Source organism: Bacillus rossius, chromosome 7 (genome assembly GCF_032445375.1).
Source record: "Bacillus rossius redtenbacheri isolate Brsri chromosome 7, Brsri_v3, whole genome shotgun sequence".
Classification (NCBI taxonomy): domain Eukaryota; kingdom Metazoa; phylum Arthropoda; class Insecta; order Phasmatodea; family Bacillidae; genus Bacillus; species Bacillus rossius.
The window spans coordinates 19,986,360-19,994,575 of NC_086335.1; positions in this window are offsets into that span (position 1 = coordinate 19,986,360).

Genomic DNA, 8,216 nt, shown 5'->3' on the forward strand with positions numbered 1-8,216 from the left:
TAGCATGGGTTGGGAGAGGCTAATGATACGACCGCATGCTTTACCAAGGAACAGTCATCTCTCTTTCACGCTTAGTTTGTACATATATGGGTTTAGAGTTAGATTTTCAATGTTGTATATAGTTTGTGCAGGACAGTGTGTCAGTGGTGGAGTAGGTGAACAATACTCGCGTTGCCGCACAAAGCTTCAGACTGTCGCAGGCAGAGCCGGGCCAGCCCCATGTAAAGAGTCCCTCTGCGAATAAAACAGACCTTCCGCTAATACAGGCTTTGAATAAATACATATTCGAACTGCTACCTCCTCTTTATTTAAACAAAAACCCGGGTCACAGCCCTGTTCGCGGCGCAACACTCCAGCCATGGCCCTGGTAGTGCCACCACTCGTCACCAGATGGCAGTTGTAAATATAAAGAGACAATGTATTATAGTTATGTTATATATGTTGGGCTGGCTGGCAGCCCAGCGGGAAACAACTAAAGTCACCCCCGAAACAACCAGTGCCACCCAGAACAATGCGGACAGCAATGTCCAAGCCGCCAATCCCCCCACATGGTAGACTCTTTTCTACTCTGTCCAACTCTTCTTCCAGATCCATCCCTCTGTTTTCCCGTAAGCCTCCTGCTTGATACTAATGCATGAAATTTTGCATCCCGCATGTCAGAGCCCAGGGTTTTCCCTGTGTCTATGCAGGTTTTACCTGGGCTCAACTTATCTAGTTTTAGTCTAGTATAGTCAGTGAGGGGAGTTAGTCATGGCGCCAATCGCTGCCATGGCTGGCCAATCCCCTCCTAGCACATGATGCATGCTACCCCTCCTGCATGGCTAATACCCTGCATGATTAGAGCGTATGGGCTTCGGCCTGAGACGCACTTGGTCTCCCTCCCTAACCCGGAACCCTCCCCAACACACTTAGATTTAATTTAGGTTAGGAAAAAAAAAGAAAAAAAAACCTAGACAGTTCTTCTCTCCCAGCCAATCTGGGAGAAGAATTACCATTACAAGCTCTCCTCTCTCCCAGCCAATCTGGGAGAAGAAATATTGACACAGGGAAAAGTGGTATTAATGGCTTGCCTTCCTCACTTTCCTTTCCTCAGCTAGCGACTCTTTTTAAGACCGCGGGCTTCCCTTCTCTCTCTCTCTCTCTCTCTCTCTCTTGCACCTATCCCCTAGCGACTCCTTGTGAGACTGCGGGCAATCCTCTGCTAGCGACTTTTCGTGAGACCACGGGCATCCCTCTCTCCAACTTCCATCCTTTCCGCTAGCGACTCTTCGTGAAACCGCGGGCATCCCTCTTTTCTACACCCAATCATCCTGCTAGCCACCCCCTGTCAGCACGTCCTCGGTCAGCTGCACTGGGCCGAACGGTCCACTCCCGCCTCAGAGTGTGAGGCTGCTCTACCCAAGAGCTGACGCCGGGCAAACATCACGACTACCGAACGACCGAACGACGTCCACCCCGTCTCCACAGCTTCACCAGAGACGAGGCCGCGACAAGGTGATGGCATATGAAGCACTAAAACATGAAGAAAGACATTTGATGAACTGCTTACCTTAATTACATACAAATTACAAAGGATACTATTAATATTCGCCAATGACACAGAATGATCGGCAACCTAGAGGAACACTTGAGCCTCGTTTTAAATAGATAAAAATACTTGAAACAAAAATGTGTCTCAGAGGAACCAAGTAAAAATATTTAGGCGAACGGCGGTGTCTGGCTGAGTCGAGGGAGGCCGGCCTTGGAGCAGGTAGAAATGGTTTTGAAAAGAATTTCACTTTTGCTGCTATTCAGTGATGTTGAGAAGGTGATGGCTCCATTATGCATGGATGCGTCAAGCTTCGGCACCAGGTGATGGGCATCTCCTGTGTCCATCAGAAGGCGTGAACCATCCGGGGTCACTTTCGTGCATAAAGTGCTCAAAGCGTGGGAAGGGAATTAGGCTAAGTATTAGATGTCGTACAGTGAATAAAATTTCATCATTAAATCGTTATAATATAATTATTAGATAATTAATACATGTCTTTTAAACAATTTTGAAATTATATTCAGGAGAAAGAATACATATACACTTTTGGTGGAGTGATACCTGATTTAAGGTGGATAGTCGCGCAAGAGGCTATCGACACATCGGCGTTGCAGGATTATTCGGCAAACTACACTTTTTTGCATCGCACTGCATACATGAACATGTTCGTTGCACATGTACTGGCTGAGGTGCCGATAAGGAACAACGGCCTGTGCGACCAGAGGGAGCCTCGATGTTCAGCGTCAATAAAGTGATGGATGCTAAAGGTCCTAGGAAAATCTAAGGGCTGATATTATAACCTCCGGCTAAATCCTCAAGTTAGCTAGCCTTCAGGTTAGGCTAGCCGCCGGTTAACGAACGAGGGGTGTATTATGACCCATACTTAGCCTGCGGTTGGCTAACCCGAACCTTACGAAGCGTGTGGTGTAATAATGGGTGTATTGGTAATGAAATAAACTAGAATTTGGTAACTTTTGTTGCAAGACTGTTTTTTTTCTGGTAGAATGTTAGTCAGCTGTTTTTTTTTATTGTGATTCGGAATGTTTACAGCTGCAGTAAAGAAATATGTCGCTAACTTTATCTTGCAACAGATATAATTAAATTAACCAAAAACTACTTTGACGTCAAACCTGCTTTGTATTTGACGCCGCCGTCAGTGCTCCCTCTGAGAGCACAGGCCGTTATGTGTCCCAACACCTGATCAGTGCCGTGCCTCGAACACGCCCGTGCGTGCAACGTAGTGAAGTGCCCCGAACGGCGTGACGTCAGTCACGGCCTCCTACGTGTGCAAATCGCCCGGCCGGGTGTGGCACTGCGAGACTAAATAATCTGTTCATGCATTCGATAAAATAAGCAAAAACTAATACTTGTAAAATAACTAATAATTAATGTTAATTAAATAATCTTTTTGTAAACCAATATCGTTCACAAAAATGGCCGAAATCATCTTCCCGCGCTTCGCAGTTTCCCGCGGAATTTTCCCCCTCCCTGGCCCCGGTGGCCAGGGAGGTTAGTCAGTAGTCATCCAGCACTCGCCAAGGCCGGCAGCCCCGCGCACGGGGAGCATTCATCTTTCGCGCCAACCTCACCATTAACAGCAATAGGTAATTATAGTCAAACCGTTTCAACAGCTCCCCGGTCGGCCCTAACCGGCCGTACGATATTTCGTGCGGTCTTTCAATATAATGAGTGACTTGCCACCGGGTCTTTCTTGTGCTACGTAAATTAATTAGGTAACCCACCGTGGCGCCCACGCCTCACACTACTGAAACTCCCCACGTGGGCAGCATCCAAGTTTCTTTCATTGATTATTTTTATTCAGTACTAAATCTTTAAATTTAAAACCTTTTGTTAATTCACCGCTGCCCACGTCGACTCGGCGCGTATTTTGCGGAGCCGGGCCTATCCCAACCGTCTTCAGTGTGATACCGCGCTACGTATCGTATCACAGAACGTACGGTACTCGCCGACTCCAGCGAAAGTGTTTTTACTTAAGGACGCCGTGCATATGCCTGCCGGCTGCACACACGTAAGTGTTTCGCCGAATTTAGGAGCCCGCTCATATGGTCACCCCTGCACCCGTTAACTTTCGGCGCTGGCCGTCTTCAGCGAGCATCGACCCACGCCCCGCGAGACTGCTGGGGTAACAATTACTCATACGCCCCGAGACTGGCCGCGTCCGTTGTCGGACCGCTATGACACGCGTATCTCTAAACGTGACGGTTCGCGCGACCAAGATAGATTGCAAAGTTATATTGACACACTGAAACCGTGGCTTCACGTCCCTATGGAAGGTTTAGCATGTAAATGAATGGTTATTGCCACAATTTTGGCTGGCACGTAAATACTTAGAAAAGATCCTATGCTCAGGATAGTTTGCAGTCTAGCCTGCTACGAGATTAACGTCTCTGAAATTACGTGGGCACGCCGACTGAAGACGTGCACGTAAAAGTTTCTTACACATAAAAGTTAGTCACTTAATAACACGTTACACTTTGCACAATAAAACGGAGAAAGTTACAAGACGAAAGTTAGTCAGTGTTATTCTCAACACTTATTACTGAGGATCTACGACGATAACGATTAATTGGCTCATTAGCCGGAAACTGCGTATCACTACTACGCGGTCCTTAAACTGGACATGGATTTACGTATGACAAGTTAAGCTCCCTGGTGGGAAGAATTTAAATTAATTAATAGCCGCACGAAATATCGTGCGACTGGGTTGGGGTCGGCGCCGAGTTAATCAAAAGGTTTCCGAAAACTTACACTATTGCTGAAATGTTGAAGAGATGCTAAAGTTGAAGACCCGACGATTGCGGAGCGTCCGACCCCTTCGAGTCCCAGACGGTAACTGAGCGCGAGACCGCCCTGCGGCCTCGCGCCTAACCACGTGAAACGCGGGAAAACCGACCCGGCCAGTTTTGGACTTAAAGACAAGTTACAAAATATAGGCTTATAAAACAATTAGACATAATTACCCTTACATGAACCCTTCTTTTAAATTGTTATTAATTTGGTTGTTCTAAACTTGACCAATAATTATATATAATTAGTTAGGCGCATTGCCACACCCGGCCAGGCGCTGATGTCGTCGCGGCGTTCGTTGCGGTGCACTTTCTTACACTTTGTGAAGATCACGCTCGGGTGTGTTCGGCGCACTTAAGAGTAAGTGTTGTTGTGACATAACGGCCTGTGCGAACCAGAGGGAGCACCGGCGGTCGGCGTCAATTTAAGTTTATATACATTGCATACGTTTATGTACTTCGTGATCAATTAAAGTCAAATAATAATACACGACTCGACGAGAATAGAAAAGCGTGACTACACTTTCATCATGCCATGTAATTTTTAATAAAACTTTGACGAATACGGCGAAGCATTTTATATTTAGTAAAAAATTATTCCATCGCATCCTGCAAATATTCAATAGAATTCCTCAAATAGTCATCATCACTATCAACAACTAACCTCGCATGATACATCGCCATTTTATTTTCTGTTGCTTAGCTTCCGGTTAAGCAGCTAGCGGCAGGTTCATCCACCCGCTAGGTTAGCCGGGACTTTAACTGGAAGGTAGACGTTAACATAGAGTCATAAAACCAAAATAAGAGCTAGCCTGTGGTTAAATTTTAGCCGGAACTTTAGCCGGGGGTCATAAAACCTGCCCTAAATATTTAGTTCTGCTTCGTTTGAGACATATTGCAATCATTACTACCAGATATAGAAGACCATTTACATTCCAAAAATTTATAATATTCTTTAATTTGGAAATTAGGGTGCTAATTGGTGCGCTGCTGTGCAGGCATCACGGTGCCAGATGAAGCAGATGCACAAACAGACATTAATAATAAAAACTAAGGCTTAAGCCGAGTCCACACAAAAAGCTATGCTATATTTGTGATGTTTGCTATATTCGCTGCGCCAAGTTGGAAAACAGGACAGTCTAGTTCGCGATGTCGGAGAGACGCAAGCTGTGGGTTTCGGGTGATGTTTTTGACGATGATAATATTCTTTTGGCTCTCACAGTATGTGAACTTAAAAAGAAAATGGTTCATGAATTCAATATTATGACGCTACTCCCGCTGCCTGTTTTTAGCTTTTATTTAATTATTAATAATGTGAAATATCTCAGGGGTTTTACGGGGGTTCGGCCTCGTGGCTGCAGGCAGGAGCGCGTCTCGGAGTTTGAAAATTACGTTCAAAATTACCTGGGCTGTTCAGGCCACCCAGGACGCCTTGTAAATAAATGGTAAACGATTTATAGGACACTGCACTTTATTCAGTATCGATACACTCATACGCCCCGAGACTGGCCGCGTCCGTTGTCGGACCGCTATGACAAGCGTATCTCTAAACGTGATGGTTCGCGCGACCAAGATAGATTGCAAAGTTATATTGACACACTGAAACCGTGGCTTCACGTCCCTAAGGAAGGTTTAGCAAGTAAATGAATGGTTATTGCCCCAATTTAGGCTGGCACGTAAATACTTAGAAAAGATCCTATGCTCAGGATAGTTTGCAGTCTAGCCTGCTACGAGATTAACGTCTCTGAAATTACGTGGGCACGCCGACTGAAGACGTGCACGTAAAAGTTTCTTACACATAAAAGTTAGTCACTTAATAACACGTTACACTTTGCACAATAAAACGGAGAAAGTTACAAGACGAAAGTTAGTCAGTGTTATTCTCAACACTTATTACTGAGGATCTACGACGATAACGATTAATTGGCTCATTAGCCGGAAACTGCGTATCACTACTACGCGGTCCTTAAACTGGACATGGATTTACATATGACAAGTAAAGCTCCCTGGTGGGAAGAATTTAAATTAATTAAGAGCCGCACGAAATATCGTGCGACTGGGTTGGGGTCGGCGCCGAGTTAATCAAAAGGTTTCCGAAAACTTACACTATTGCTGAAATGTTGAAGAGATGCTAAAGTTGAAGACCCGACGATTGCGGAGCGTCCGACCCCTTCGAGTCCCAGACGATAACTGAGCGCGAGACCGCCCTGCGGCCTCGCGCCTAACCACGTGAAACGCGGGAAAACCGACCCGGCCAGTTTTGGACTTTAAGACAAGTTACAAAATATATGCTTATAAAACAATTAGACATAATTACCCTTACATGAACCCTTCTTTTAAATTGTTATTAATTTGGTTGTTCTAAGCTTGACAAATAATTATATATAATTAGTTGGGCGCATTGCCACACCCGGCCGGGCGCTGACGTCGTCGCGGCGTTCGTTGCGGTGCACTTTCTTACAATTTGTGAAGATCACGCTCGGGCGTTTTCGGCGCACTTAAGAGTAAGTGTTGTTGTGACATAACGGCCTGTGCGAACCAGAGGGAGCACCGGCGGTCGGCGTCAATTAAAACAAAAGTATTTGAAGAATTTAATTTTATGAAGTAGTTAATGAATATGAAGTCAAATTTTTGGATTATTAATTTAGGATAAATTAAACCAAGTTTGATAGCATATACTTGGAATAAAATCCCAGGCTTTGTCCTCCATAGAGTGCCTTCTATCTTCTTCCATCGATTCATTCAAAAAACATGGATATTTTCGAAATATTTTAATTAACTATTTTGTTGACTTGACTATTTAGAGAACCATACTGTGAGTAATTAAACTTCATAAAAAGCACAAATGCAGAAGTACAGCACACTTCTGTGCGAAAACAGATTTTTGTTATCTGCACATGTGCGAAGTAAGCGACGCTTAAGAAAAATAGCAGAGAACCAAACACCTGGTGACGTCGCTATCATAGCGAACATATCGAATAAAGTGAACATAGCGAACACAGCTAAATGTTGCCATTGTGACCTAAGATGCAGCTGGCTATTTTTTTACTTGCGTAACGAACACCGCGAACATATTGAGCATAGAGCCCTGGTTGGCCATATATTTAGAAAATTAATTTCCTAATTTTAAAGTTTACATGATAAAGTTTCTGTCTGTAATGAAAAGTTAAATATTAATTGCGTGACATTTTTGATCTAGTCAATGTCCTTCGAATGGTTGTTATTAAGGAACGAATACACAGACATTCTCAACTAATTATTCCAAACATAATATTGCCTTTGAATATATATACTAGGTTAGGTTAGACTAGGTTAGGTTAGGTTAGGTTAGGTAAGGTTAGGTTTGATTGTGGTATTTCGGCATTAAAATACATTTAAGAAACACACACAAATTCATTCAGTTGTTATTTCGGTGTTGTGGTACACAGCAGCTGTCGGCGTTGTGGTCAATTTTGACATTCGGCGTTATGGTATTACGGCGTTGTGGTAACGACCCCTCGTAGTGAAGCAACTTTCCGTGACGTCCGTCATCGGTGGTGACGAAACCTAATCTCACGAGTACATATCTAAAAAAATTGTGTGAGTGGTCTGATCTAGACAGGCAGACACAAAGAGACAGACACAAAGAGACTGCCTTATGAAGTGCACTCGACATTGTAGAATGATGGTGATGTTAATTATGATCACGTGAAGATGGTGCTGTCGGACCTCATGCAGTGCCAAAGTCATTGATTAACGTAAACAAAGAAACTGTCCTTCCTTCAACCTTTGAATATATATACTTGCCGTCACCCGACCTATGTGAAAGGTCCGGGGGGTACCTGACGGGCGCTACGGGCGTCGCGATGCTCTGGTTGTCCGGAGGGGCGCCAGGCTAGCGG